The following is a 14,052-nucleotide window of genomic DNA, read 5'->3' on the forward strand; positions in this document are numbered from 1 at the left end:
ATGCTTGTCCTCAAGCTGTCTCTAAAAGTATGGAATGTCGTTGAACTGAGGTAGCTGGTACTGTGCCTCAGTCGAAGATTGCTCGCGGGTTGTAGGTGCGAGAATCGCGGTGACTTTCGCTTCCATTCCAGGCGTGGGACCTAGTTGCAGGGTTATGCTCTTCTTCCGTTGGCTATAGATGTGCAAACCCAGGATGAGAACTATCACAATCCCAAAGAGCGTTAACAAAGTAATGCTGTTAACCGTTGAATGTGTTCTTATGTTCATCAGCTGTCCAGTGTTGTTTATGTGCAATGCTTCCAATGCTTCAAGAGATAGAACCTTAAGTCTTTCTTTTTCTTCGGCCGTAAACTGCACAAGAGGTGCTCCGGGGGTCGAGACTGTAGGTTCCAAGTTGCTGAATTGCTGATTGTCGATAATTATCGAGTCATTTGATAGTTGAACCAGATAGGTGCCCTCTAGGTGAAGTTCTGTGTTGTTCCAGGTTGCGTTTCCATCGTAGTCGTTTAGAAGGATGATTCCATTGTCGACTTCTTCTATTTTGGGTACATGGTCGGCATTGCTAAAACTACACAGCGCTTTCTGTCCCTGAATTATCTTTGGTATACATTTTGAATTACTTATATTAACAATTTTTTTTTTTTATCGCATATTTTTATATATTCTACGGTTTTACAAGTTTGGGAAATGCCATAGGTAAGGTTTTTGAAAACAAAGATTTCTTGAAAGTTTAAGTGTATGATTGAATTGTTTTTTACTATGGGTTTTATAATAAGGTCTTGGTATTGTATTTCTTCTAAGTTTGGAACTTTTACAATATACAGAAGTGTTGTTTTATTATGTAGAATTGACACATCGGAAAACTCCATTATTTCTTCCATTGATAGGGTTGGCATATTATTTCTTTTAAAAATGTTCTCGATTTCAATTAGCTCATCTTCATTTAATACATGTGTGTTAACTACGTTTAATCGTGCCCATTGAATGGCATATTTAATGTTAATAATTTCTTCTTTTAAAAGGCGAATCTGGTTGTGCAAACTAATAGCCGTCTCGATACTTACTGAACTGCTTTTTTGAATAGAATTGCTGAGAGCGTTAGATACTGAAGTTAGTTTATTTATTCTTCCTTCTAACTGTTTGTTAACTATAACCTGTTGGTTATTATTGTCAATAAGTTTATCTAAGTTCTGCTCTATCATAACCAGGTCATCATGATCTGGACTACCCGCTATGTACTTCCATCCTGACCCTAGCCAATTTAAGGACCTCGTTTTTCGAGTTTTGGGAAAGGCTGTGATTGTTCGGAATGTGTGAATAGTTGTGTTTATCTCATGGTGAAGGGTAGCGTATAATGGACTGCGTTTAAGGCTATTTTCCGTATGTTCATGTAAAATATCTAAAGCGGTTTGGATTTGGTCGAGGTTAATGAGGTGTATTAGTTTAGTTGTTGAGGTTTGAAGCTTCATCGTTCCACTGACATCGTTCGTAATCCATAGTAATATTCTGAAAAATTTTAGATTTTGATATGGCTTTTATGTACCGTTTTTCCCGATTCTGTTGTTACTGTAGTGTGCTTGTTTTCCTTAACTATTTCTTTCCTATATCTTGGGGAAAGCTTTGAACCTAATCTAGTGTTTATTTTTACGAATATTTCTTCTCCTGGCTGATAGTTTAGTATTTCGTTTTTTTTCTTATTGTGGTTTGTTCGGTTCATTTCCTGTTTATTTTTAAGTCTTTCAATATTGTCTTGTCTGGCTGTCTCGTATTGGTCCGGGTCTCTTGTTACTCTCCTACCGAAGAATACTTCTAATGGTCGTTTCTTTGTAACCGAATGAAAACTGTAATTGTACTCGTAAACTGCCCTTTCTAAAAGTTCTTTAAAATTTCTCTCAGTGCCCTCTTTCTTGAGGCATCTCATTATCTCTGAGAGTGTTGAATGGAATCGTTCTACCTGACCGTTAACGGTACTTTTGTATGGTGGGGCAGTATAGACTTCTATCTGTAGCTGCTCCAACATGAACTTAATTGATTGGGAATTGAAAGCTTTTTCGTTGTCCATAACGATATGTTTTGGGACTCCGAAATAAAATATATTGTCACGCAAAGGTGATATCTTCTATTGCTTTTGAATTTATAATTCGTGCCTGCGCTAATTTAGAAAACTTATCTATTGCAGTGAGTACTAAGTGTCGTTCTGTAGAATAAATGTCAATGTGCAATATGACCGGGATATTCTGGAATAGGAGTTTCTTGAATTTCCGTATTTGGGGGGTGTCTGTCATATTTAGCTTCTTTGCAAAGTTTACATTGCTTAACTAAATGTATACTTTTTTGCTTCATTCTTGGAAAATAATAGGTTTCTGCTAGTTGCTTTTGATTTTCTAGAGCGTTTCAATGTGCTCTCCTATGTATTTGAAGAATTCTTTCTTCCTGTTCAGTTTCGTCTGTCAAGTCTTCTACCCTGGATTGGGTGAATCGAGTTTTGATTCCTTTGAAGTGACTTCTGTAGGTTGTCTGTATTTTTCCCATTATGTCTTCAGTCGTATGAATGCCGTTAATTACGGAAGGGTTGAGGTGCTTTTTAGGTCTGTTATTATATCGTCCGTGGTGTATTCGAGTCGGTATATTTCATGTCTATGGAAAGTAGGAAATGGGATGGTGAACTTGTAGTCGTATTTATCTGATTTATAAAAGAATATTTGATTTTTGAAAACATTTATTGGGGCTTCAACGCTAGGGATTAGGTCATGGCTAGAACTTTCAGCGCTATGTTGTGTAGAGGCAACAGAGTTAATCTGCTCTAAAGGTATTCTTGAGAGCGCGTCTGCAACAACATTTTCTTTTCCTGGTTTATAAAATATTTCATAATCATATTCCTCCAAATAAGCTTTCCATCTCTTGATTCTGGCGTTTCCATTCCAGCTACTCAGAGAATGTGTTAGATGTTGATGATCTGTAAAGATCTTAACCTTTGCTTTACCGTATAGGTAATTTTTGAGGGCCTTGAGTGCCCAAATTATGGCTAACATTTCTTTTTCGTTCGCCGCGTAGTTCTCTTCGGCTTTGGAAAGTGTTCTAGAAAGAAATGATATAGGGTGGTTGTCTTGCGATAGAACTGCGCCGATCGCGAAATTTGAAGCATCAGTAGTTAAATGGAACTCCTTATTGAAATCTGGGTAACGGAGAATTATTTCTTTTGACACTAAGTTACTTTTAAGCTTCTTGAAAGATTCTAGAGCTTCTTTGTCTAGTGAAATTATTTTTTTGGATGACATTCTTTTGGACACGTGTCCATCTTCCCCTCTTAAAAGTGAAGTTAGGGGTTTTGCCAATTTGGCATAATTTTGTATAAGTCTTCTATAATCTTAGATCTCTCAAAGTTTTAGGGCAGGGATAATTTGCGAGTCGTGTAAACTCATATTTTCCGTTGTTTACCGAGAAGGCGGTCTTTTCTATGTCACTATTTTTTAACGAGATTTGATGGAAACCACTTTTCAGATCTAAAACGGAGAATACTTTATTGTCCCCTAATTGGGTAAGTACTTCATTTATCTCAGGAATAGGGTATTTATCTGCAATGGTTATTTTATTGAGTTTGCGATAATCAATAACCATGCGATATTTTTCGCCTGAAGCGTCTGCCTTTTTGGGTACAATCCTCACTGGTAAATTGTATGGAAACCGAGAAGGTCGAATTATACCATCTTCTAAAATTTCTTTTATCTGTTTGTTTACTTCATCCTGCAGTGTCATTGGATACTGATAGAATTTCGAGTAAATCGGATTATCGGACAAGGTTCGGATCGTTGCCTTTACGTTAGTTGTGTAGGTCAGTTTTTGGTTTGGGTCTGCGAACAAGTCTGGAAACGACTTGAGTAGTTCGCTTAGCTTGGTTTTTTGTTTGTCGGACAAGTGGGATGTTCTCGGAATAATTGTGTTGACTGCTTCGAATTTTTTTTCTTTTATGGGAATCGAGAAACCGTTCTTTAATATCATAATATTTTTGCTGATTTTTATTACTGCCCCTAATTCTTTTAAACTATCATTGCCCAAAATGGCATCGAAAGATTTTAATGTGGGCAACAGAAAAAATTTAACTTCAACATCCTGAATATTAAAATGGTTCGCTACCTTCGTTTTCTTCTGTTGTAGTCTGTACGTTAAAGTTCCTTTGTCGCTTCATCCCATCTGGTATTGGGCCAGGTGGTCTTTTACCTGGTTCAAAGCGAGGTCTGTTCATGTAGTTCACCATTCTTGTCTGAACACTGGGATCCACATTCATAGGTTCTGGACGAGGCAGTGGTTTTGGGGCCTGTGGCCTAGGTGGCGCTGACTGCTGTGGCGGGAATTGCCTATTCTGAAAAGGTCGAGGTGCAGCTACTGGCTGTGCAAGCTGGTAACCGAAGTTGTTCCAATTTTGTCGTGGTAAAGCGGTCGGTAGTTGCTGTCCGAATTGGTAATATCGAGTTCTGGGGGGTGGAATTGGTGGTTGTCTATTGATAAATAAATTACTGCGAGGAGCAGGTGAAGGCTTTGAAGACTAAGTTCTGATTTTCTAACTTGAGGCAAAGGTGTAATGCCGAGGGTAAGTCTACTGGTTCTTTAATTCCCAGTAGACGAGGCAAATCGCCTTCTAATCCTCGTACGAAGGTGTCTAGAGCGTTATCTCTGTACATTTTCGTCATTAACAGTTCTGCTTCTCTTCCTAACCCCATACAACCGATCTTGTTTAGGATTAGGAATAGGTGCTTATAAACCATTTGATGGAACTCTTCCACAGATTGGTTGGCACCCTGTATGACCATCGTCATTTGGTATTCTAATGTGTTAATGTCGCGCTTGTCAGCATAATGCAGAGTCAGACATTTCGAAATCGCTAACCAGTTCAAAAGGAGTATTGTAAGATTCTAATGCCATGTCGGCGGGTCCTACAATTTTATTACGTATGGTATGTAAAATACCATAGTATTTCGGGGTACCCTGGTAAGCACTGTATGCTTCTAAGATACGGTCTACTCCTTTCCTCCAAGAACTAAATTCGGACGGATCACCTGAAAAGTCCCGGATAGATTTAACTATATCCGGTACTCTGTCTAAATCACCTAAGTTCCCTGCATGCTCTGGGGCAATTACCTGGTCTGTTACGTTTGCGAATTCTTCCGAAGAATAGTGGCGTCTCAAGAAACTTGGTAATTGTTGTGCTAAGATTTCGCTAATTGTAGCTGCTAATGCAGCTCTGTCTACATTTTTAACCATGACTCTATTGTGTTCTAATTCTTCCTGTTGTCTGACGCGTTATCTAGTCGCTTCAGCACTTAGTATCGAGTGTCTTATCAGGTTGTTCGCGTTAGCCATAAAACAATAAGTAAACCCGAACTAAGAATGGGTCGAGTTTTAAAAAAGATCAAGGGAGCAAATGATGGAGCTTATCTCTAATTATGTTTGAATTGGGTTAGTAAGACCTTGTGTTTTTACTTGAAAATAATATGTTTTGTGTCTTTTATAAATTTTATAACCAGTGGCTGGTTTTTCCTTGTACTTTGGAGGGTCCCTTGGAAATCGTAAAGTTGGAATTAGTTATATCACTTTTGTGATCCTTTTGTTTGTTTTATCGTTTTACGGTATTTCATTGATCACTTAAGTTTATATGTTTTTTTGTTCAATTTGTTTGTCAGTTTGTGTTTATAAAATTTGGTTGGTTAAGCTTACAGTACTATGGGTATTCTTATTGATGTGGCTCCTCCCTCCGACGATCCGGATTTCATCTTTTTTATCTAACGAAGACTACTTGGGATCCAGCGATGCGTACAGGGTTGAGGGGTGGTCTGTGGCCCTGCCTTCAGTCCTTGGAGTCCACCAATGGGCAAATGAACAAGTTAAGTTCGATTTGCCAGAGTGAATTTGAACGAACGAAAGATGTTAATTTTTCGTGAGTTGCGCGTTCTTGTCACTCGCGTTTTGACCGGTTGCCGCAAATATTATTGCTAGCCGCGAACTTACAAAACGTTTTGTTGTATCGTACGCGCACCGGTCCCTGTTCGGGCGCCAGTTAATTACTTTGCTGGTAGCAAGGTGAAAAAAAAAATATATTGGAGTTCAGTTAAGAACGACTTTATTTGTATAAATCCAATTTGCAACTAAATTACCCTAAGCTGTCCCTAGCAAGCTGTGAGTCTGTGAGCAGAGGATCGGCGTCGACTCCGTAGATTTCCAATAGGCCACGACATCGGCTGATGTTTTGCTGGTCAAATCGGTGCAGTCTTCTTGGAATCACTTGCATTGGTGGGAGCGGAAGTTGTTATCAATCAGATTCTTCGAACTCTACTTGGCAGCTCGGCGTGTGCAGGAAATTATCAAATTCTACTTGGCAGCTCGGCGTGTGCAGGAAATTATGCAGACGCTGAGCTTGCAGATTGAAGCTTGCTTATTGGGGTTCATTGTTCTGGATTTAAACATTTTTTGTTGTTAACTTACATAAAAGAAATTTTACGGTAAAAATATCAATTTGCGTAGATTTATCACGGCAATCAGGTTGGTTAACCTGGCTAAGGGACCACATGAAGCTATTGCCATTGAAGTGATAAAATCGAAAATAATCGGAACGACACTCTATAGAGTACAAAATGAAGTTACAATTGATGCCATTATCAGGAAACTAGAAGAAGTGGTCGTAGGAGAAACAACGGACGTAGTAAGATCAAAAATGGCGAATGTTTACCAAAAAGGTAAAACAGCCACACAATTTACAAATGAAATTGAAAATTTACGCAAGTCTCTTGAATCTTCATATATAGATGAAGGATTGCAACCAGAACATGCTATCCAATTTAGCACAAAGGAAGCAATCAATACAATGACAAAGAATTGCGATCACGGAAAACTAAAAACAATACGAGAGTCAGGAACATTTAAGGAAGTGGATGAAGCTATAAGTAAATACATCCATTGCAGCACTGAGATGACAGGAAGTGCAAGTTTCGTTTTGTTTTACAAGAGAGGACAAGGAAGTTACAACAGAGGTAACTATCGAGGACGAGGAAATGGTCGAGGTGGTAATTATAGAAATAATTAAAACCACAACAATGGCCTATACAACAACTGTAATAATTATAACAATGGCAATGACAGAGGACGAGGAGGATATAGAGGAAATAACTACCTGAACGGAGGTGGTGGTAAATATAACAACCAAAACCGCAATTTCTCAAATTATAGCCAAAATGGTAATGTCAGACATGCACAAGGCACGTCGGAAAACCAGCAGGCTCCCTTAGGAAATCAAGAACAGTAAAACAAAAGGTTCATACCATCAATCTCAATCTAAATATTTTCATTAAAGTACAAAATGAACACACAAGTAGGATACTTTTATTTCTAGTAGACACAGGCGCCGATATATCAGTCATTAAAGAAAATTCAGATGAACTTTTGAATGTTGATCATAATAATATAACACAAATTACAGGAATTGGAAAGGGTTCAATAAATTCAATAGGTTTAATACTTCTCGAGATGAGAACCGGTAACTATATAGTACCGCACAATTTTCATGTTGTGGACGACAATTTTCCGATCCCTGGTGACGGAATAGTTGGAATCGACTTCATAAAAACATTCAATTGCCAATTAGATTTTACTACAGAAAGTGATTTTTTCATTCTAAGACCAAATAATATTAAACAATCAATACAAATACCAATTTTTCATAATGTTGATAACACTGAGATAACAATACCATCTCGTTGTGAGGTTATCAGGCAAATTACCGTAAGTTCGGTGGATAACACAATTCTAATACCCAATCAGGAAATAGAAGATGGTGTATTTGTGGGACATTCGATATCAGATTCAAAAAAGACGTACATCCGAATACTAAACACAACTAACAGCAATAAAATTTTAAACGTAAGCAAAATCAATTTCGAACCATTAACTAACTACAAAATAGCAGACCTAAACGACTCCATTAGAGGCGAATCAATTTTAAGCAGATTAAAGAAAAACTTTCCATCTGCACATAAGAAAATGTTGACTGAACTGTGTTCACAATATACTGATATTTATACCCGTTACTCGTAGAGTAAAAAGGTATACTAGATTCGTTGAAAAGTATGTAACAGGCAGAAGGAAGCGTTTCCAACCATATAAAGTATATATATTCTTGATCAGAATCAATAGCCGAGTCGATCTGGCCATGTCCGTCTGTCCGTCCGTATGAACGTCGATATCTCAGGAACTATAGAAGCTAGAAAGTTGAGATTCAGCATGCAGACTCCAGAGACATAGACGCAGCGCAAGTTTGTCGATTCATGTTGCCACGCCCACTCTAACGCCCACAAACCGCCCAAAGCTGCCACGCCCACACTTTTGAAAAATGTTTTAATATTTTTTCATTTTTGCATTAGTCTTGTAAAATTCTATCGATTTGCCAAAAAACTTTTTGCCACGCCCACTTTAACGCCCACAAACCGCAAAAACTGTCAGTGTTGAAGACTCTCCTTCGCACTTTCACCATCTGAGTAACGGGTATCAGATAGTCGGGGAACTCGACTATAGCGTTCTCTCTTGTTTTGGATTGGAGACAGAGCCAATCACTACAAATAATTTTTAACAAACAAAAGATAAGATTGAGTGATGATGAACCAAGCTATATTAAGAACTCTAGAATACCCCATTCACAACAAGCCGAAATATCGAGACAGGTAACTAAATTAATAGAAGACAAGATAGTAGAACCAGCTGTATCTGAATATAATAGCTCATTATTACTAGAAATCCTTACCGGATTCAAAAGAAATTAAAAAAAAATGGCGTTTAGTGATTGACTATTGTCAAATAAATAAAAAGTTGTTGGCTGACAAGTTCCCCTTGCCAAGAATAGATGACATACTTGATCAATTAGGCCGAGCAAAATATTTCTCGTGCCTAGATCTTATGTCGGTATTCCATCAAATAGAGCTGGAGGAAGACGATTCTCGAAATATAAAATCCTTTTCTACGAGCAATGGCTCTTATCGCTTTACGCGACTACCATACGGATTAAAAATAGCTCCAAATTCCTTTCAACGAATGATGACAATGGCATTTACAGGTCTGGAACCATCTCAAGCATTTCTGTACATGGATGACTTAATTGTCATAGGAAATTGTTCGGAAAAACACATGACCAAGAATCTTACAAATGTTTTTGAACTATGCAGAAAAAACAACCTCAAACTGCAAATAAGTGCTAATTTTTCATGAGTAAAGTCACTTTTCTTGGACACAAATGTACTGAGAAAGGCATATTGCCCGACGATACTAAATATGATGCTATATAGAGATATCCAGTTCCTACTGACGCAGACAGTGCCAGAAGATTCGTAGCATTTTGTAACTATTATAGACGTTTTATAACAAATTTTGCAGATTATTCCCGTCACATAACAAGATTATGTAAGAAATATGTAAAGTTCGAATGGACAGCTGATTGCCAGCATGCCTTCGAACACCTTAAAAAAGAACTAATGAATCCAACTTTGCTGAAATACCCCGACTTTAGCAATGAGTTCTGTATCATAACTGATGCTAGCAAAGAGGCATGCGGAGCGGTATTGACCTAGAACTATAATGGTATACACTTGCCAGTAGCTTATGCATCCCGTAGCTTCACTAAGGGTGAGAGCAACAAGTCAACAACAGAGCAAGAGTTGTCAGCAATACATTGGGCGATAAATCATTTCAAACCATATATATATGGTAGACACTTCACCGTCAAAACAAATCACAGACCTTTAACATACTTGTTCTCGATGGTTAATCCAAGTTCAAAACTGACCAGAATGAGGCTTGATTTAGAAGAATATGAATTTACTGTGGAATATCTTAAGGGAAAAGACAATTATGTATTAATTAAGAGTGGCGCTACTCAACCCGGTGACCTTAGTGAATAAAAAGAAAGAAAAAGAAGCAATCCTGTCTACACACCACGACGATCCAACACAAGGACGACACGCAGGCATTACAAAAACCCTGGCCAGGATTAAAAGACATTACTTTTGGAAAGGTATGACTCGGGATATAACAGAGTACATACGGAAATGTCAAAAATGCCAAAAAGCAAAAATTATAAAACACACATAAACTCCTTTATCAATTACAGAGACACCAACAAGAGAGAACGCTATAGTCGAGTTCCCCGACTATCTGATACCCGTTACTCAACTAGTGGAAGTGCGAAGGCGAGTCTTCATCACTTACAGTTTTTGACGGTTTTTGGGCGTTAGAGTGGGCTTGGCAAAAAGTTTTTTGGCAAATCGATAAAAACTTACAAGACTAATACAAAAATGAAAAAATATTAAAACATTTTTCAAAAGTGTGGGCGTGGCAGTTTTGGCCGGTTTGTGGGCTTTAGGGTGGGCTTGGCAAAAAGTTTTTTAGAAGATCGATAGAAATGTACAATAATAATAAGAAAATGAAAAAATATCAAAACATTTTTCAAAAGTGTAGGCGTGGCAGTTTTGGGCGGTTTGTGGGAGTTAAATTGGGCGTGGCAGCATGAATCGACAAACTTGCGCTGCGTCTATGTCTCTGAAGGCTGTATGCTTACTCTCAACTTTCTAGCTTCTATAGTTCCTGAGACCTCGACGTTCATACGGACGTACAGACAGACGGACAGACAGACGGACAGACAGACGGACAAACAGACGGACAGACAGACGAACAGACGGACATGGCCAGATCAACTCGGCTGTTGATCCTGATCAAGAATATATATACTTTATATGGTCGGAAACGCTTCCTTCTCCCTGTTACATACTTTTCAACGTATCTAGTATACCCTTTACTCTACGAGTAAAGGGTATAATAAGCGCATTTGGCAGAGTCATTTGGACACGATAGGTCCACTACCAAAGTCAGAAAACGGTAATGTGGTAACCATTCCAATCGCATATAAAAGCGCAAATACAGTAGCGAAAACAATATTTGAATCTTTCGTACTAAAGTTCGGTCCAATAAAGACGTTCATTTCGGACATGGGAACTGAATACAGAAATTCAATAATCAAAGATTTATGCAAATACCTGAAAGTAGAAAATATAACTTCTTCAGCACACCATCATCAGATGGTAGGAACGGTGGAAGGAAGTCATAGAACTTTTAATGAATACATCCGGTCATACATATCGGTTGATAAAACTGACTGGGACGTATGGATAAAGTATTTCGAATTATGTTTTAATACTACACCCTCTATGGCACATAATTATTGTCCATATGAGTTGATTTTTGGTAAAACATGCAATTTACCAAAGCATTTTAATAGCACAGATAGAATAGAAACCATTTATAATATGGAAGACTATGCAAAAGAAAGTAAATTTAGGTTAGAAGTAGCATATAACAGAGCAAGAATTATCCTCGAAGAACAGAAGAAAAAGAATAAGGAATTATATGACTTAAAATTAAACGATATAAGTATATCAATAGGAGATAAGGTGTTATTAAAAAACAAAACCGGACATAAGTTAGATTTCAAATATACTGGACCATATACGGTAGTAAAGATAGAAGAAAGGGATAATATAGTAATCTCAAATGATAAGAAAAAACCACAAACGGTACATAAGGATAGGTTAAAAATGTTTAGTTCTTAAAAGAAATATGGTGGCCACCAGCAAAAAAAATATAAGTGTGCATTGAATGTAAGAAAACAAATTTCTTTTATCATCTTTGTTTGGTTGAACAATTATAAAAAAAATTTTTATATAAAAAATTTGAATTTAAAAACATAAGAACATTTATGTTTGTACACAATGTTTCCTTAAATTTCCTTAAAATTAAAAATAAAAAAATAAAAAAAATAAATACTTCCTTAAAATACAAAAAAAAAATTATTTTTGTATATTTCCTATAAACTATAACTAAAACTAAAAAAAAAAAAAAAGAATTTAAAAAAAAGTTCATAAAATTACGGTTGTTTCCAAAAGGAGGGTGATGTAATGCACACATATCGAATAAGCACTGTATCAAATCAGAAAATTGGGGACAATCACATTGTAGCACTTTTGCAACAATGTTTATGTAAGACTTTTCAATTCCCAGGCATATCTTGAGTGCTCAGCAATCTGACCACACAAGTATGCTATTCAGACCAGAAGTGCAGAGTCGGCATAATTAGCATGCGCGACTGCTCGATCTTTAGTGCTCATGACTCTCTCAAACAGCGGCGCTCTCGCTGCCAAAGTTAAGTACATAAGAGCAAAGCAACGTCTCTGCCGACGGCCTCTCTGCCGGCGCAGACGGATTGCATTTGGCTAACTTGGACTCTTCAAGACCAAGTACAAATCAGTCTTCAGTAAGTCTTAGTCTTCAATGCGTCTTCAATGAATCTTCAGTCTTAATTAATCTTGAATCTCTCTTCAATAAATGAATTACTATTATTACACAACTTAAAAATGAAATACAATTATTACAGTTGATTAAAACCGAAGGCACGTAACACGATAATTCATTAAATATAATTACGACATAAAAAATAAAACTCAACACAAAAACAAATATGTAATCCAAGCACGAGTCCAAGCTAATTAGAACCTAAATCCTAAATACAGGACATCTGCGAGAAGACAAGGCCGGTCTTGTGAAGGGGTATGAACCGTTCTTAAGCAACACGACCCGTCTCAGAACCTGATTCTCATTGGAGCACCATTTAGGCAGGAAAATCTGAAGGAATATGAAATTCAATTGATTTCTTGAATATATATGTATATTTGTACTGACATACCCGTGCAATAGTTTCGTGTCCTCATCATCTTCTTCCTGATTGTAATCGTAATAACAATAAAGACGACTATTATTGTTTGCTTTGGCCCAGGGCGATGAAAGCCTAAAAATTTGAATGAAAATGTTAAATAATATAAGTTTGATATATAAATAAATATTATAATGATGATGAATTCCTAGAGTCTATTATTTGGGGGGGAAAGATGAGCGGATGAGCCGCTAGCCTGGAAGAAGCCAACGGACACATGCCAGGGAGATCCCAAAATGGAACAAATCCGGATCTCAGGCAGGGAGGGTGCGTAAAAGGGATTTTTAACATCCACACCCCGAGCCCACGTTCAAGAAATCGAAGTTCGTGTTAGTTTTGTCGTATTTCAGTTATAATTATTCCTTGTTTGATGTACTTCGCGGCTGATATGTCGTTTGTTGTTGTTTTGTGGATTCCATGTCGATTGGAATGTATGGTGCGACCTCAGAATAGAGGCATGACTTTGAGATCACTTTTGCTTATCATCCCTCTAAAATCGTAAGTCCTTTGTTTTGTCATTAGAAAAATTGATTTATAAAAATTCCTTAAATCAAAAATGTGGGAGACTTCCTTGTTATAATATCAACTAAGTGCCGATCGACGTTTTTTGTAATTAACGTAAATATAATTTGTGGGTGGCTCACGCTTCCAACGTATTAGGCCAAGTAGCCAGGTCGTTCGAGAAGGTTGAGTCCAAAGAAGATATAATGGTAACGCATTTAGCGGTGCGTTGCGTTTATTTGACGATCCAGGACAGAGGGGTTGGGGGGACTGACCGGAAAACGTAAAATTGACGCTGCCGACGTACTAGGCTAAGGAGCTACGTCGTTTAAGAGGCTCGAGTCTTTACGGGTTTCTATGACTAATTTTGGGCGGGGGACGATTTTAGTTTCTTTGGTTCACGCTGCCGGCATACTAGGCCAAGTAGCCAGGTCGTATGTGCGGCACGTGGCCAGGGAAATAGGAAAACTGTTGTGGATTCCGAACGTATCGGTCAAATAGCAGCAGGTTGTGGAGTCCGCAAATATCGGTCAAACAGCCTGACTGTTTTCGGACATACACTGTCTTAGGTGGACCAGTTTACATATGGAACCACGTAAAAGCTCTCCAGGAGAAGGTGGGCCAGCTCACATATGGAACCATGTAAAGGCTCCCCTAGAAAAGATGGGCCAGTTCACATATGGAACCACGTAAAAGCTCCCCAGGAAATGGTGAGACAGTTCACATATGGAACCACGTAAAAGCTCACCAGGAAA

Source organism: Drosophila teissieri, chromosome 2L, assembly GCF_016746235.2.
Source record: "Drosophila teissieri strain GT53w chromosome 2L, Prin_Dtei_1.1, whole genome shotgun sequence".
Taxonomy (NCBI): domain Eukaryota; kingdom Metazoa; phylum Arthropoda; class Insecta; order Diptera; family Drosophilidae; genus Drosophila; species Drosophila teissieri.